Raw genomic sequence first — 14,248 nt, 5'->3', positions numbered from 1 at the left:
ATAGCTTGCAGTGAGCTGAGATCCGGCCACTGCACTCCAGTCTGGGCGACAGAGCAAGACTCTGCCTCAAAAAAAAAAAAAAAAAAAGAAAAAGAAAATAATCTCTTAAGTCAAAATGAAAAGTAGGTCAGGCGCGGTGGCTCACACCTGTAATCCCAGCACTTTGGGAGGCTGAGGTGGGCGGATCACTTGAGACCAGGAGTTCAAGACCAGCATGGCTAGCATGGTGAAACCTGTCTCTAATAAAAATACAAAAATTAGACAAGCGTGGTGGTGCATGCCTGTAGTCCCAGCTACTTGGGAGGGTGAGGCAGGAGAATTGTCTGAACCTGGGAGGCAGAGGTTGCAGTGAGCCGAGATCACACCACTGCACTCCAGCCTAGACAACAGAGTGAGACTCTGTCTCCAAAAAAACCAAAAAAATGAAAAGTTTAGGGTTATCCACCAAGTTTCTCCACTATAAAGGTTCCTTTTTTATCTTTGTAATTAATACGTAATCTGTGGAGTCTCTCATTCCAATTCATGGAGCTCTTCTTTGCCTTCCTTCACTCCATATTTGTATGTTTCTTCTCTCATAGTGAGTATCCCAGCTCCCAAGAATGTCATTATATTTACTTATTTGCTTAATCCTACAATACACAGAAAATATTTTCAGAATTGCTATACCAGATCACTACCAACTAAGTGAAGTGCACAATTTCTTTGTAGTTTTGTTTGTTTACACACAGGTGTATAGTCAAAGAGCTGTGTTCAAAGTTATCTGAGTTTGACTTTCTGCGGTTAATTTACTATGCAGTTTAGCTCATTTGTTCACTTTTGTTTGTATTCAATTTTAGGTTTCTTTTCCCCCATCTTATGTTGATTTAGTTTTACTTTTTAAATACTAAAACATTAACATGTTTTGAAAAGTCAAAACTGTCCCCAAAAAAGGTATGCTTGGAGATGTGTCATTTCCTCTTAGACTTTCACCCAATTCTCATCCACCCACTGCAAGTAGCCAGTTTATTAGTTTCTAGTTTTTTCTTCCTGGGTTTCTTTTTACCCTTTCTTTTCTTTTTCTTTTCTTCCCCCCAAAAATAAGGAGATACTTGAATGTTTCACACGAAAAATAGCCTAATACAGTACTCTCTGTTTAACTTTTGTTCATTTCCTAATACTGTATACCCTAGAAATCACTCCACATCAGTTCACAGAGATCTTCCTTTTTTTAAATTTTTTAATTTAATTTTATTTTTTTTTGAGACAGAGTCTCGCATTGTCGCCCAGGCTAGAGTACAGTGGTGCAATCTCGGCTCACTGCAAGCTCCACCTCCCGAGTTCACATCATTCTCCTGCCTCAGCCTCCCGAGTAGCTGGGACTACAGGTGCCCGCCACCACGCCCAGCTAATTTTTTTGTATTTTTAGTAGAGATGGGGTTTCACCGTGTTAGCCAGGATGGTCTCAATCTCCTGACCTCGTGATCTGCCTGCCTCGCCTGCCAAAGTGCTGTGATTACAGGCATTAGCCACTGCGCCGGCCCTCACTCTTTTTCATAAGTGCATTGTGTGGATGGACCAGGGTTTATTCAACCAATTGCCTATGTATTGGCACTGAAGTTGTTTCCAAAATTTTGCCATTGCAAACAATGCTGCAATAAATGACCTTGTACATATATACACTTTTATACTGGTGTAGGCGTTTCTCCAGGGTAAATTCCTAGCTGTAGAATTGCTGGGTCAAGGGGCAAATGTATATGTAGTTTTGTTAAACAATGCTAAATATTCCTCTCTAGGAGCTGGACCATCTTGCATTCCCACCAGCAATGTACGACAGCATCTGTTACCCCACAGCCTGTCCTGTTGCTTTACACTTAGTAACTGGATTAGTTAGAATCGTGATGGTTTCTCAGAGTACCCTGTATTTCTCTTTCTGTGGGAGAAACAGAACATCTTTTCATTGAAAGGCCAGTTTTATGTCATTTTTGTGCAGATTGTCAGTTCATGTCTTTTGCCTGTTTGGTCTTTGGCTCCCTCAATGTTTGAGTTATTTACATACTTGGGATCTTAAACCTTTATCTGTGACAGATGTTGCAAATATTTTTCCCAGTTTGCCATCTGTCTTTAATTAATGGTAGGGTTTTTTTTTTTTTTTTTTTTTTTTTTTTGAGACAGGGTCTCACTCCCTCACCCAGGCTGGAGTGAAGAGCCATCATCTCTGCTGACAGCAAGCTCCGCCTCCCTGGCTCAAGAGATCCTCCCACCTCAGCCTCCAGAGTAGCTGAAATGAACTTTTCTTATTTTTTGCAGAGAGGGATTTTCGCTATGTTGGCCAGGCTGGTCTCCAACTCCTGGACTCAAGAGATTCTCCACCTAGGCTGCCCAACGTGCTGGGATTACAGATGTGAGCCACAGGGTCTGGCCCTTTTTTTTTTTTTTTTTTTTTTGAGACAGAGTTTTGCTCTTGTGGTCCAGGCTGGAATGCAGTGGTGCGAACTCGGTTAACTGCAACCTCCACCTCCCGAATTCAAGTGATTCTCCTGCCTCAGCCTCCCGAGTAGCTGGGACTACAGGAACGCCACCACCACGGCCGGTTAATTTTTGTATTTTTAGTAGAAATGAGGTTTCACCATGTTGCCCAGGATGGTCTCGAACTCCTGACCCCAAGTGATCCGCCTGCCTCGGCCTCGCAAAGTGCTGAGATTACAGGCATAAACCACCGCGCACGGCCCCAGCTTCCGTTTTTTAATATTATGTATCTTTATTTTCCTGGCACGTAGGCTGTGTGTCATTAGGAAGCCTTTCCCCACACGCAGGTCTTAGTCACCCGTACTTTCTAGCGGCTGGTAGGCCCTGTGGCTCTGCCCCTAACATGGGTGTGGGGCACGCGGCCAGGAGCCCGTGGTAGGGGGACCCGGCGCGCGAACCTAGGCTCGCAGGCCGCGCCAGCCGCGCGTGCGCACTAACAGCCGGGCCGAGTCAGCCCGGATCCCGCCGCGAAGAACGCGAGCGGCGCGGAGAGGCGGCGCTGCCGTTGGCCGCGAGGTCCCTATGGCTGCCCCACCGGAAGCCCCACCCCCTTCTGGTAGCTGAAAGCAGTTTTCCGGCCGTCTCGGCTGCAGCCCAGCGGCCTGGACTTTGGACTCGGCTGTTCCCCGGCAGGGCCCGGGCGTGGACTGCCAGACCCTCGCCCGGCCCCAGCACGCCTCCGGCGAGCGCCCACCCCCAGCCCTGGGCCGCAGCGCCCCGACTTACTTCTGAGTCCGAGATGCGGCCGCTCCTGCTCCGGGTGGTCGCCCGCGAATCCCTGCCGCGCCGCACTGCGCCCCCTCGCGGCCCGCCTGGTGGTGCAGCCGGGCTCTCAGCGTAGGGCCGCGGGGCCGCCCGGCGTCATCCTGCCCTGGCCGCCGTGCCGCGCGCTCGGGGACGCGGTCCTTTCGCCGCTAACCAGCTTCTGCCTCTCGGCCACCCGTTCTCTCTCGCCCAAGCTGCCTAGGAGGCGCGCCTCTGCCGCCTTCTTGCCGCGCTCGCTCCAGCCTCGCCCACTCCTGCGGCCTTACAGGGCCGAACCTCACCCTGCCCTGCGGAAGACAGGCCTCCACCTTCCCTCCACGCCTTCTTCCCTAACCGGCACCAGACACCGCGTTGCCCTTTCCAGCATCGACCTATTCCCCAGTGCTCTGACACCAGCTGAATTAGCGCGAACCTACTCGTTAAGGGATTAGCCCAGAGAGACTGCCCTCCCTTCACCAACCACAAGCGGGGTGCCCAGAATGTCCACATTTCTGCCCTGCCCACTAGAAACTGAGGGATTGCCACAGCTCCCCTGAGGTTCATCAATTCCCTGGGACGACACAGAACTCAGGGAGACACTTTACTGTTAGAAGATTATTGTAAAGGACACAACTCGGGAACAGCCAAGTGTGCACGGGGGCGAAGGGCGGGAGTGCTGCCCTCACAGCACCTCTGTGTGCCCACCTGCCTGGAAGCTCTCCGCACCCTGTTTAAGGGATTTGAATCCAGGTTTCATTATGTCATTGGCCATTGGTGATTGAATTCAACCTCCAGCCCCTTTGCCTTCCCGCAAGGGGAGTAGGGATATGTTCGGGCTGAAAGCTACAACCCTCTGATCACATGGTGTGTTGCACCAGCCCCACCCTGAATCCATCCTAGAGCCCACAGATAGCTACCTCATCAGCATAAATTGTGATTTGATTAAAGAACTCATGAATAACAACACTCCTATCGCCTAGGAAATCCCAAGAGGTTTAGGAGTGCTGTGTCAGGAACTGGGGACAAAGACCAAATAGATTTTTTATACCAAACTCCCTAAACCAATAACCCAGTCCAATCGTGAGAAAAACATCAGACAAATCCCAGCAGAGGGGACATTGTACAAAATAGGTAGCCAACCTAAACTCGGCCAAGGTTGTGAATGTTGTGAGAATCAAAATGGTGGAGTCATTTGTTTTAAAAGAGAGGGGGGAAAAAATGGCAAATAGAGCTGGGGAAAGCCATGAAGAGGATTCTTCTTCATAAATGCCTGATGTCACAAATGCTCATGAAAGACCAACACCGTCCACAGAGGCCATGTCAGCCTTCCCAAAAGAAGACTCCTGCCAGGACATCTGCCCAGCAATAGCCTGTCCAACCTCAGACTGGTCTCACCCTGGTCAATACTTGTTGCTGAGGCTAATTATCAAAAACAGTATGTAGTCCTCCTCATTTTTTCTTTAAAAACCTTTGTCTTCCTTTACCTCCCTGAATACACACATAGCTTAATATGGCCCACATGGTCCCATTGCAACGCCCTGTTCCCAAGTATCATTTTCTTTTAGAGAACCTCTCTGTTTGTTATGGAGGTTGACAAGGTCACCAAAACCAAAGAGAGTGTGAGGAACTGCCCCAGCCAAAAGGCATCTAAGGAGACGTGATGGTTAAATGTAAGTGGTGTGCTAGATGGGATCCTGGAACAGAAAAAGGACATTGGGAGAAAATGGAGGGAATTTAAATAATATACCAATAATATCAATAATATAATGTACCAATGTTGGTTTATTAATTGTTAACAAATGTGCCACACTAATGAAAGATACAAATATGAGGAAACTGGGTTATGGGAACTCTCTGCACTATCTTGCAAATTATCTGTAACTACTCTAAAAATAACGCTTTAAAAAAATTAGGGCTCAGTGTCGTGGGCACACCTGTAATCCCAGCACTTTGGGAGGCCAAGGTAGGAGGATCACTTGGGCCCAAGAGTTTCAGGACCAGCCTGGGTAACACAGCAAGACTCCATCTCTTAAAAAAAAAAAAAAAAAAGCCAAGCAAGGCAGTGTGCACCTGTAGTCCCAGCTACGCAGGAGGCTGAGTGAGGAGGATCTCTCGAGCCTAGGAGGTCAAGGCTGCAGTGAGTCATGATGACACCACTGCACTCCTGCCTGGGCAACAGAGCAAGACCCTGTCTCAGAAAAGACAAGAATCATAAATAAATAAATAAACAAGTAAACTAGAAATAAGCCAGGTGTGGTGATGCATGCCTATAATCATTTATTCAGGAGGCTGTGGTGGGAGGATAGCTTGAGCCCAGGAGTTCAAGACCAGCCTAAGCAACATGGCAAGACTCCCTCTGAAAATAAAAGGAAAAACAATTACAAAGATTTAAAATCCCTTCAATTTTGAGGATCCACCTTCTTTAAATGGCAGAGGGAGAAAGGGCGTAAATTGAGTGACATTCACTGGAATTAGGAGATCCAGAGTGGAAATTTCCAGAAATCCTGGTGAGAAGAAAGGAATAGCCATAGCAGGCCCTGAGAATACAGAGCTTCCCAGCCAGATCAGATTCGTCCCATCCTTCTCCCACCTCCACTCCCCCTCCCCTGGCACCAATGGGGTCCGCAGAGGGAGCAGAAACCTTCAAACACTCCCCTTCCTGCAGACAGGCAGCCCCAGCCCTGACCACAGCTGGCTGGCCTTGGAATGAAGCTTGAAGGACTGATAAATATCTAGGACTGGACACACTAGTTTCTGAATTGAGAAGAAGTTTGTGATTTAAAGTGATCTAGGCCGGGCGCAAATGGCTCACACCTGTAATCCCTGCCCTTTGAGAGGCTTAGGCAGGCAGATCACCTAAGATGGGGAGATTGAGACCAGCCTGGCCAACACAGCAAACCCCCATCTCTACTAAAAATACAAAAATTAGTCAGGCATGGTGGCTTGCGCCTGTAATCCCAGCTACTCAGGAGGCTGAGACAGGAGAATCACTTGATTCCGGGAGGCGGAGGTTGCAGTGAGTCAAGATTTCACCACTGCACTCCAGCCTGGGCAATGGAGCAAGACTCCATCTCAGAACAAACAAATAAATAAAGTGACTTTAAGATAGTCCCCAAACTAACATGAGCAGAAAAGTTTTGGGTCTGTGTTATGAGTTCAATTGTACCCTCCTGAAAAAGCTATGTTAAAGTCCTAAAGGCTCGCATACTTGAGAATATGACCTCCTTGGGAAACAAGATCGTTGCATATATAATTAGTTAAGATGAGGTCACACTCACCTAATATGTGTCTGGACGGAGAGAGAGGGAAACAAAGAACAAAGGTGACTAAGATGGCGTACTTCTGGGTTCTTCATCACCAACTTTTCCCGCGCGGGAAAATGTAGCAGGCGCCCAGGAAGGTGCAGATCAACCGGGCATGCGCCAGGTGACGTCAATTCGAAGAGACCGAAATTTACCTGGCCGCACCTAAGGAACGCCCCCCTATACGCCCGTGTCTCGCCTATTGCCCTCCCACTCCCAGAAAAGCCGCTCCCTGCAGGCGCGCAGCGCGATTCGTCGGCCCCTCCTCATACGCGTACCCAGAAACCTCGCCTGAGAACCCCAGAGCAACTTCCTCAGACTCCCCCGCCGGAGACTGGTGAACCTGGCCTCCTCTTTCTTTACATTGGCTACGTAATAAAGTCTCCTTTTTATCTTGCCTACTTGGCTTTTCTCTGGCGCCGGCTCTGGTGGTCGCATAAAACAAATCAATATGCCTGGCGTCTTTATAATAAAATGGATATATGGCGACAGAGACACTGGGAGAATGCCACGTGACGACAAAGGCAGAGGATGGCCCCATGCCGCAAACCACTGAAGCGAGGAAGAAGCGAGGAAGACGTGAGAAAGGATCCCCCACAGGTTTCAGAGGAAGCACAGCCCTGCTGCCACCTTGATTTTGAACTTCTAGGCTGGAGAATTGCAAGACAAAATTCTGTTATTTTAAGCCACCCTATTTGTAGTACTTCATTGCAGAGGCCCTGGGAGTCTAATTCAGCCCTATTAGCGTTTTCATGGAGGTAAGTGAAGATACTCTCTACTGGATACATTTTAGAGATGGTAGAAGATAAAGCTGTGTTTGTCAGGCCCTGTGAGTTACAGGTACAGTGTACCAATTACTCAACTGTCCTGTGGTCTAAATCTCTTTAAGGGACCAAGGAAGCTTACCAGGCCCTTGGTAAGGAAACCTAGGCCCATAGGTGGTACCAAAGCAAAAGGGATCCAGCACAATGGTGAAAACCTCCAGCACACCTTCTGGGAACTTGCCCTGCAGATACGGTCATCTGTGTGCAAAATGGTGTGTGTATGTGTGTACAAGGTTATTCACTGAGGTGTTGTTTGCAATAACAGAAGGTTGGAAACCACTACACATTCAATAGGTATGGAAGGCAAATAAGTATTTGTACTCCATGCACTGGAAGACTGCAGCTTGGCCGGGCATGATGGCTCACGCCTGTAATCCAAGCACTTTGGGAGGCCAAGGCGGGTGGATCACAAGGTCAGGAGTTCGAGACCAGCCTGACCAACATGGTGAAACCCCCATCTCTACTAAAAATACAAAAAATTAGCCAGGCTGGTGGTGCGCGTCTGTAATCCAGACTGAGGCAGGAGAATCGCTTGAACCTGGGAGGCGGAGGTTGCAGTGAGCCGAGGTCGCGCCACTGCACTCCAGCCTGGGCGACAGAGCGAGACTGCGTCTCAAAAAAAAAAAAAAACAGACCGTGCAGCTCTTAAAAACCGAAAGGAAGCGACACCCAGTAAGGCTGCGGCGGCGCAGCGCGTGCGTTGTTGAGGATCCCTGACGGTGGCCCGGGGGCGTCTTGGTCTTCCTCACCGCTGCGAAAATCGCGTCACCTACAGCTACTGGCGGGTCCAGGGAGGTGCAGAAGCACGCCAAGCACTTCCGGCGGAGGAGGGAGTGAGGGGGAAATTGCTGCTACAGGTTGGCGGTCAGAGCCGGGACTCGAGCCTTTGTGAAATGCACCAAAGCCCGAAACCTGAAGAAGAGGATCACGAGGACCCTCTCGATTAATCGAATTACAGCTGCTACCCAGTCACACGGCCTGACGTATCCAGCGTTCACTGGCAATTTAATTAAGTGCCAGGTGGAGCGCCACAGGAAAGTCCTAGCTGATCTGTCCATTTACGAACCAAAGACTTTTAAATCTTCGGCTGCCTTGGCCAATAGGAGGCAACAGGAAGAATTTGCTGCTGCCTTAGGGGATGGGAAGGAGCCCGAGGGCATTTTTTCCCAGAATGGTGCAGTACCAGGACCGTTTCTGTATTGGTTACGAAAAGACACAGAGTAATTTGCAATGTATTTGATTTGTACTTGTGTTTATCCACAATTCCAGTAACAGGAATGAGGGAAGGCTCCTTCTCTCTGGAACAAAGCCTCACAGATGACTTCCGTGTTTCATGTGAATGAAACTCAAACATTGTTCAAAAAAAAAAAAAAAAAATTGGGAGGAAGCAAGAAAGAAAAAGAGTAAGGGAGCTCTTTGTATTCTAATAGAGAAAGAGAAATATCTGGAATACAGTAACCTGCCTTTTGTGTAAAAGGCAGGGAAGCTGATAAGAAAATAATATAACTGTATTTCAGCCGGATGGGGTGGCTCACACCTGTAATCCTAGCACTTTGGGAAGCCAAGGCGGGCAGATCATCTGAGGTCAGGAGTTCGAGACCAGATTGGCCAACGTGGTGAAACTCGTCTCTACTCAAAATACAAAAATTAGACAAGTGTGGTGGTGCACGCCTGTAATCCCAGCTACTCAGGAGGCTGAGACAGGAGGATTGCTTGAACCTGGGAGGCAGAGGTTGCAGTGAGCTTAAATCGTGCCACTACATTCCAGCCTGGGCAAAAAACTTTGTCTCCAGGAAAAAAAAAAAAAAAAAGAAGGAAGTAATTGTATTTAGCCAGGTGTGGTAGCATCTTCCCATATAGTCTCAGCTGCTTGGGAGGCCAAGGCAGGAGGATCACCTGAGCCCAAGAGTTCTAGTCCAGCCTGGGCAACGGTCTAGTCCCCCATCACTACAAAAAGAAAAAGAAAATCTAACTGTATTTGCTTATGTCTGCATAAAGGACCCTACAGCATGCACAAGAAGCTTTTAAGAGTGAGGAGACATGGGGGAATGGAATGGTGGCAGCAGGGAAGGGGACTTTTCACATATCACTTTTTATGCTGTTCTATTTTTGAACCATGTTAACACATGATCTACTAATAAAATGAAATTAAAAGTAAGGAGAATGTCCAGAGAGCAGATTTCCTATAATGACGGGCACTTCGGATTTACTGATTAACAAACGACTATGGAAATCCTGGAATGCTAAGCTAAGAGGTTAAGAGTTGATTGGGGAATCATTGGATGTTTTGAGCCAGGAAGTAGCATCAGGAAGAATCATCTGAAGGGAGTGTATAGTCTAGATCAGAAGGAGAAGAGACCCAAATGGGAAGACTGTGGCCCTATTCAGGTGTAAAATGATGAGGCAAGGAACAACGATGGTAGTGAGCTGGAAATAGAGGTTTTCAAGAAAAATCTACACACCAAAAAAGACCAGCTGGGCAGGCGCCGTGGCTCACATCTGTAATCCCAACACTTGGGAGGTCAAGGTGAGTGGATTACTTGAGGTCAAGGGTTTAAGCCAGCCTGGCCAACATAGTGAAACCCGGTCTCTACTAAAAATACAAAAATTAGCCAGGTGTGGTGGCACACGCCTGTAATCCCAGCTACTCAGGAAGCAGAGGCAGGAGAATCACTTGAACCAGGAAGGTGGAAGTTGCAGTGAGCCGAGATCGCACCACTGCACTCCAGTCTGGGCGACAGAGCAAGACTCCATCTCAAAACAAAAACAAAAACAAACAGCTGAACTTCTTACATATCAAGTGCATGCGACTTGAAATAAATGGGTCCAGAAGAAATTTTTGTCACATAGGTGTGTCTACTTGCTTTTGGCATATAAAATATTGTGAAGGCTGCTTACATTTTAGACCTTTATATTGACCTGGATTTGGAATTTACAAGGACATCATAATATATATTTCAGCTTCCCAGACAATAGGCTGGCTAGTTTGATTTTCTCTTCTATGTCTTTATGCTTAGGCACACCATTTTAGAGTTGTTAGCTAAACTTACGAATTCTTTTTTTTTTTTTTTGGAGATGGAGTTTCACTCTTGTTGCCCAGGTTGGAGTGCAATGGCGCAATCTCGGTTCAAGGCGACCTCTGCTTCCCGAGTTCAAGCGATTCTCCTATCTCAGCCTCATGAATAGTTGGGATTACAGGTGTGCACCACCACACGCAGCTAATTTTGTATTTTTAGTAGAGATGGGTTTCTCCATGTTGGTCAGGCTGGTCTCAAACCCCTGACCTCAGGTGATCCGCCCACTTCAGCCTCCCAAAGTACTGGGATTCCAGGAGTGAGTCACCCCACCCCCCACCCGATAGCTTACCAAATCTAATGCTACTTTCTGTTCAGTTTGGTGAAAACCTTTGGCTCTGTCTATGGTAAATATTTCAACTTATAGTCATAAAAACATCCATCCATGCCCCCGGTCTATTTTTGTTTTTTGTTTTGTTTTGTTTTGTTTTGTTTTTGAGACAGAGTCTCGCTCTGTCGCCCAGGCTGGAGTGCAGTGACACGATCTCCGCTCACTGCAAGCTCCGCCTCCCGGGTTCACGCCATTCTCCTGCCTCAGCCTCCCCAGTAGCTGGGACTACAGGCGCCCGCCACAGTGAGCCAAGATGGCACCACTGTACTCCAGCCTGGGCAACAGAGTGAGACTTTCTAAAACAAACAAACAAACACCTAAATATAGAATTTTCAGCTGGGTGCAGTGTACTCCAGAATAACCACTATACTTCCCAGCCTCCCTTGCTATTCTGTGTGGCCTTGTGACCAAGTTCATAATAGATGTGAGCAAAAATGAGGTGTTGGATGTTTAGCTCTTATCCTGAAAAGGAGGGTGCCATGTACTCACTGTGGTTTGAATGTCTCCCTCAAATTTGGAAACTTAATTCTCTTCTTTTTTTTTTTTTTTTTGAAACAGAGTTTCACTCTTGTTGCCCAGGCTGGAGTGCAGTGATATGATCTCGGCTCACTGCAGCCTCTGCCTCCTGGGTTCAAGCGATTCTCCTGCCTCAACCTCCCGAGTAGCTGGGATTACAGGCACCCGCCACCACGCCCAGCTAATTTTTTGTAGTTTTGTAGAGACTGGATTTTACCATGTTGGGCAGGCTGGTCTCAAACTCCTAACCTCAGGTGATCCACCCACCTCAGCCTCCCAAAGTACTGGGATTACAGGCATGAGCCACCGTGCCAGGCCTTAATTCTTGTATTCATATGTTGATGGTATTTGGAGATGGGGTCTTTGAGGGGTAATTAGGATTAAATAAATTCATTAAGCTAGGCACAGTGGCTCACACCTATAATCCTAGCACTTTGGGAGGCTGAGGCAGGAGGATCACTTGAGCCTAGGAATTTGAAACCAGCCTGGACAATATAACGATATCCAGTGTCTACAGAAAAATTTAAAAACTGGCTGGGCATGGTGGCATGCACTTGTAGTCCCCAGCTACTTGGGAGGCTGAGGTGGGAGAATCACTTGAACCCCAGAGGTCCAGGTTGCAGTAAGCCATGATCACACCACTATACTGCTCTGGATGACAGAGCGAGACCCTGTCTAAAAAAAAATAAGTGGCCAGGCACAGTGGCTCACGCTTGTTATTCCAGTACTTTGGGAGGCCGAGGTGGGTGGATCACCTGAGTTCAGGAGTTGGAGTCCAGCCTGGCCAACATGGTGAAACCCCTCTCCACTAAAAATACAAAAAATTAGCCAGGCGTGGTGGTGCATGCCTATAGTCCCAGCTACTCGGGAGGCTGAGGCAGGAGAATCTCTTGAACCTTGGGGGGCAGAGGTGGCAGTGAGCCAAGATCACGACACTTCACTCTAGCCTGGGTGACAGAGCAAGACTCTGTCTCAAAAAAAGAAAGAAAGAAAGAAAAAAGCTCGTTAGGGTGCAGCCCCTATGACGGAACTGGTGGCTTTATAAGAAAAGGAAGAGTCTGGGTACAGTGGCTCACATCTGTAATCCCAGCACTTTTCAAGACTGAGGCAGGAGAATTGCTTGAACCCAGACGGTCAAGACCAGCCTACCAGCCTGGACAATATAGTGAGACCCCACCTCTACAAATAACTTCTTTAAATTAGCCAGATGCTGTGGTGTGTGCCTGTAGTCCCAGCTACTTGGGAGGCTGAGGAGGAAGGATTCCTTGAGCCCAGCAGGTTGAGCTTGTAGTGAGTCACAATCATGCTACTGCACTCCAGCCTGGGCAACAGAGTGAGGCCCTATCTCCAAAAAAGTAAAGAAAGAAAAGAAGAGACCTGAACGGCCATGCTCTTGCTTTCTGACCATGTGATGCTCTCTGCCATGTTATGATGTAGTAAGAAGGCCCCCACCAGAGGCTCTTGGACCTCCCAGCCTCTAAATCTGCAAGAAATCATTTTCTAGGGCCAGGCACGGGGGCTCACACCTGTAATCCCAGCATTTTGGGAGTCTGAGGTGCATGGATCACTTGAAGTCAAGAGTTCAAGACCAGCCTGGCCAACATGGTGAAACCCCATCTCTACTACAAAAAAAAAAAAAAAAAAAAATTAGCCAGGCATGGTGGTGGGAACCTATAATCCCAGCTGCTCAGGAGACTGAGGCACAAGAATTGCTTGAACCCAAGAGGCAGAGGTTGCAGTGAGCTGAGATCATACTGCTACACTGCAGCCTGGGAGACAGAGCAAGACTGTCTCAAAGAAAAAAAGAAATATTTTTTAAAAAATAAATGACCCAACATTAGACATTCTGTTAAAGCCACAGTAAACAGACTAAGACAAGATCAAATGCGTGTTCCCCTGAAATTCATTTGTTGAAGCCTAATCTCAATATGATGGTATTAGGATGTGGGGCTTTCGGGAGGTGATTAGGTCATGAGGGTAGAGCCCTCATAAATGGAATTAGTGCCCTTTTGAAAGAGGCCCCAGGGCCTGCCCTTCCACCCCATGAGGACACAGTGATAAGGCACCATCTGTGAACCGGAAAGCAGGCTATGGAATCTGCTGGGACCTTGATCTCAGACTTTCCAGCCTCCCAGGTATAGCCAAACTTACAGCCACAGTAATACGCAGAGATTGTTCTGGGTTCTAGGAATACAATGTAAAAAATAGGTTTCCACTCTACTTGGGAAGTTAGATGAATACTTTTTAAAACTACAATATATTTTTTTTTATTTTTATTTTTTATTTTTTTTCTAATAATAAATTTGGGAGGCCAAGGCGGGCAGATCTCTTGAGTTTAGGAGTTTGAGACCAGCCTGGGCAATAAGATAAAACCCCATCCCTACTAAGATTACAAAAATTAGCTAATGTGGTGATGCACACCTGTAATCCCAGCTACTCAGGAGGTTAAGGCATGAGAATCACTTGAACCCAGGAGGCAGAGGTTGCAGTAAGCAGAAATCATGCCACTGCACTCCATTCTGGGTAACAGAGCAAGACTCTGTCTTGAAAAATAAAATAAAATAAATAAAAAAGATAAAACAAAATAAAGAATATAAAATGTACTCATTGCCTGTTATGTACTCAAAATTGTTCTATCAGTACACAGCCAAGGGTGAAATAGGCCACGGCTAGAAATGAACAGTTATTTACTCACAGAAAATGGGCAGTGGGGTAGGCATATTTACTCATGTTTATTTCAAATGTTAGAAAATAATTCCTGGCCGGGCGTGGTGGCTCAAGCCTGTAATCCCAGCACTTTGGGAGGCCGAGACGGGCGGATCACGAGGTCAGGAGATCGAGACCATCCTGGCTAAGCCGGTGAAACCCCGTTTCTACTAAAAAATACAAAAAACTAGCTGGGCGAGGTGGCAGGTGCCTGTAGTCCCAGCTACTCGGGAGGCTGCGGCAGGA

At 47.4% G+C, this 14,248-nt stretch overlaps 1 protein-coding gene across 1 annotated transcript in view; it reads right to left on the bottom strand.

Annotated features, from left to right (window-relative positions):
• Positions 1-3,444, bottom strand: part of HLCS (holocarboxylase synthetase) — a 250,179-nt gene extending 246,735 nt beyond the window's left edge. The window contains exon 1 of the mRNA XM_023191343.2: positions 3,232-3,444. The gene's annotated coding sequence lies outside the window, so the exon portion shown is untranslated. The remainder of the gene's footprint in view (positions 1-3,231) is intronic.
• Between the last annotated feature and the right edge of the window lie 10,804 nt (positions 3,445-14,248).

The sequence above is a fragment of the Piliocolobus tephrosceles genome, chromosome 19 (assembly GCF_002776525.5).
Source record: "Piliocolobus tephrosceles isolate RC106 chromosome 19, ASM277652v3, whole genome shotgun sequence".
In the NCBI taxonomy this organism is placed as follows: Eukaryota; Metazoa; Chordata; class Mammalia; order Primates; family Cercopithecidae; genus Piliocolobus; species Piliocolobus tephrosceles.
The sequence above is the reverse complement of the archived record's forward strand: the minus strand, read 5'-3'. Positions and strand labels throughout refer to the sequence as shown.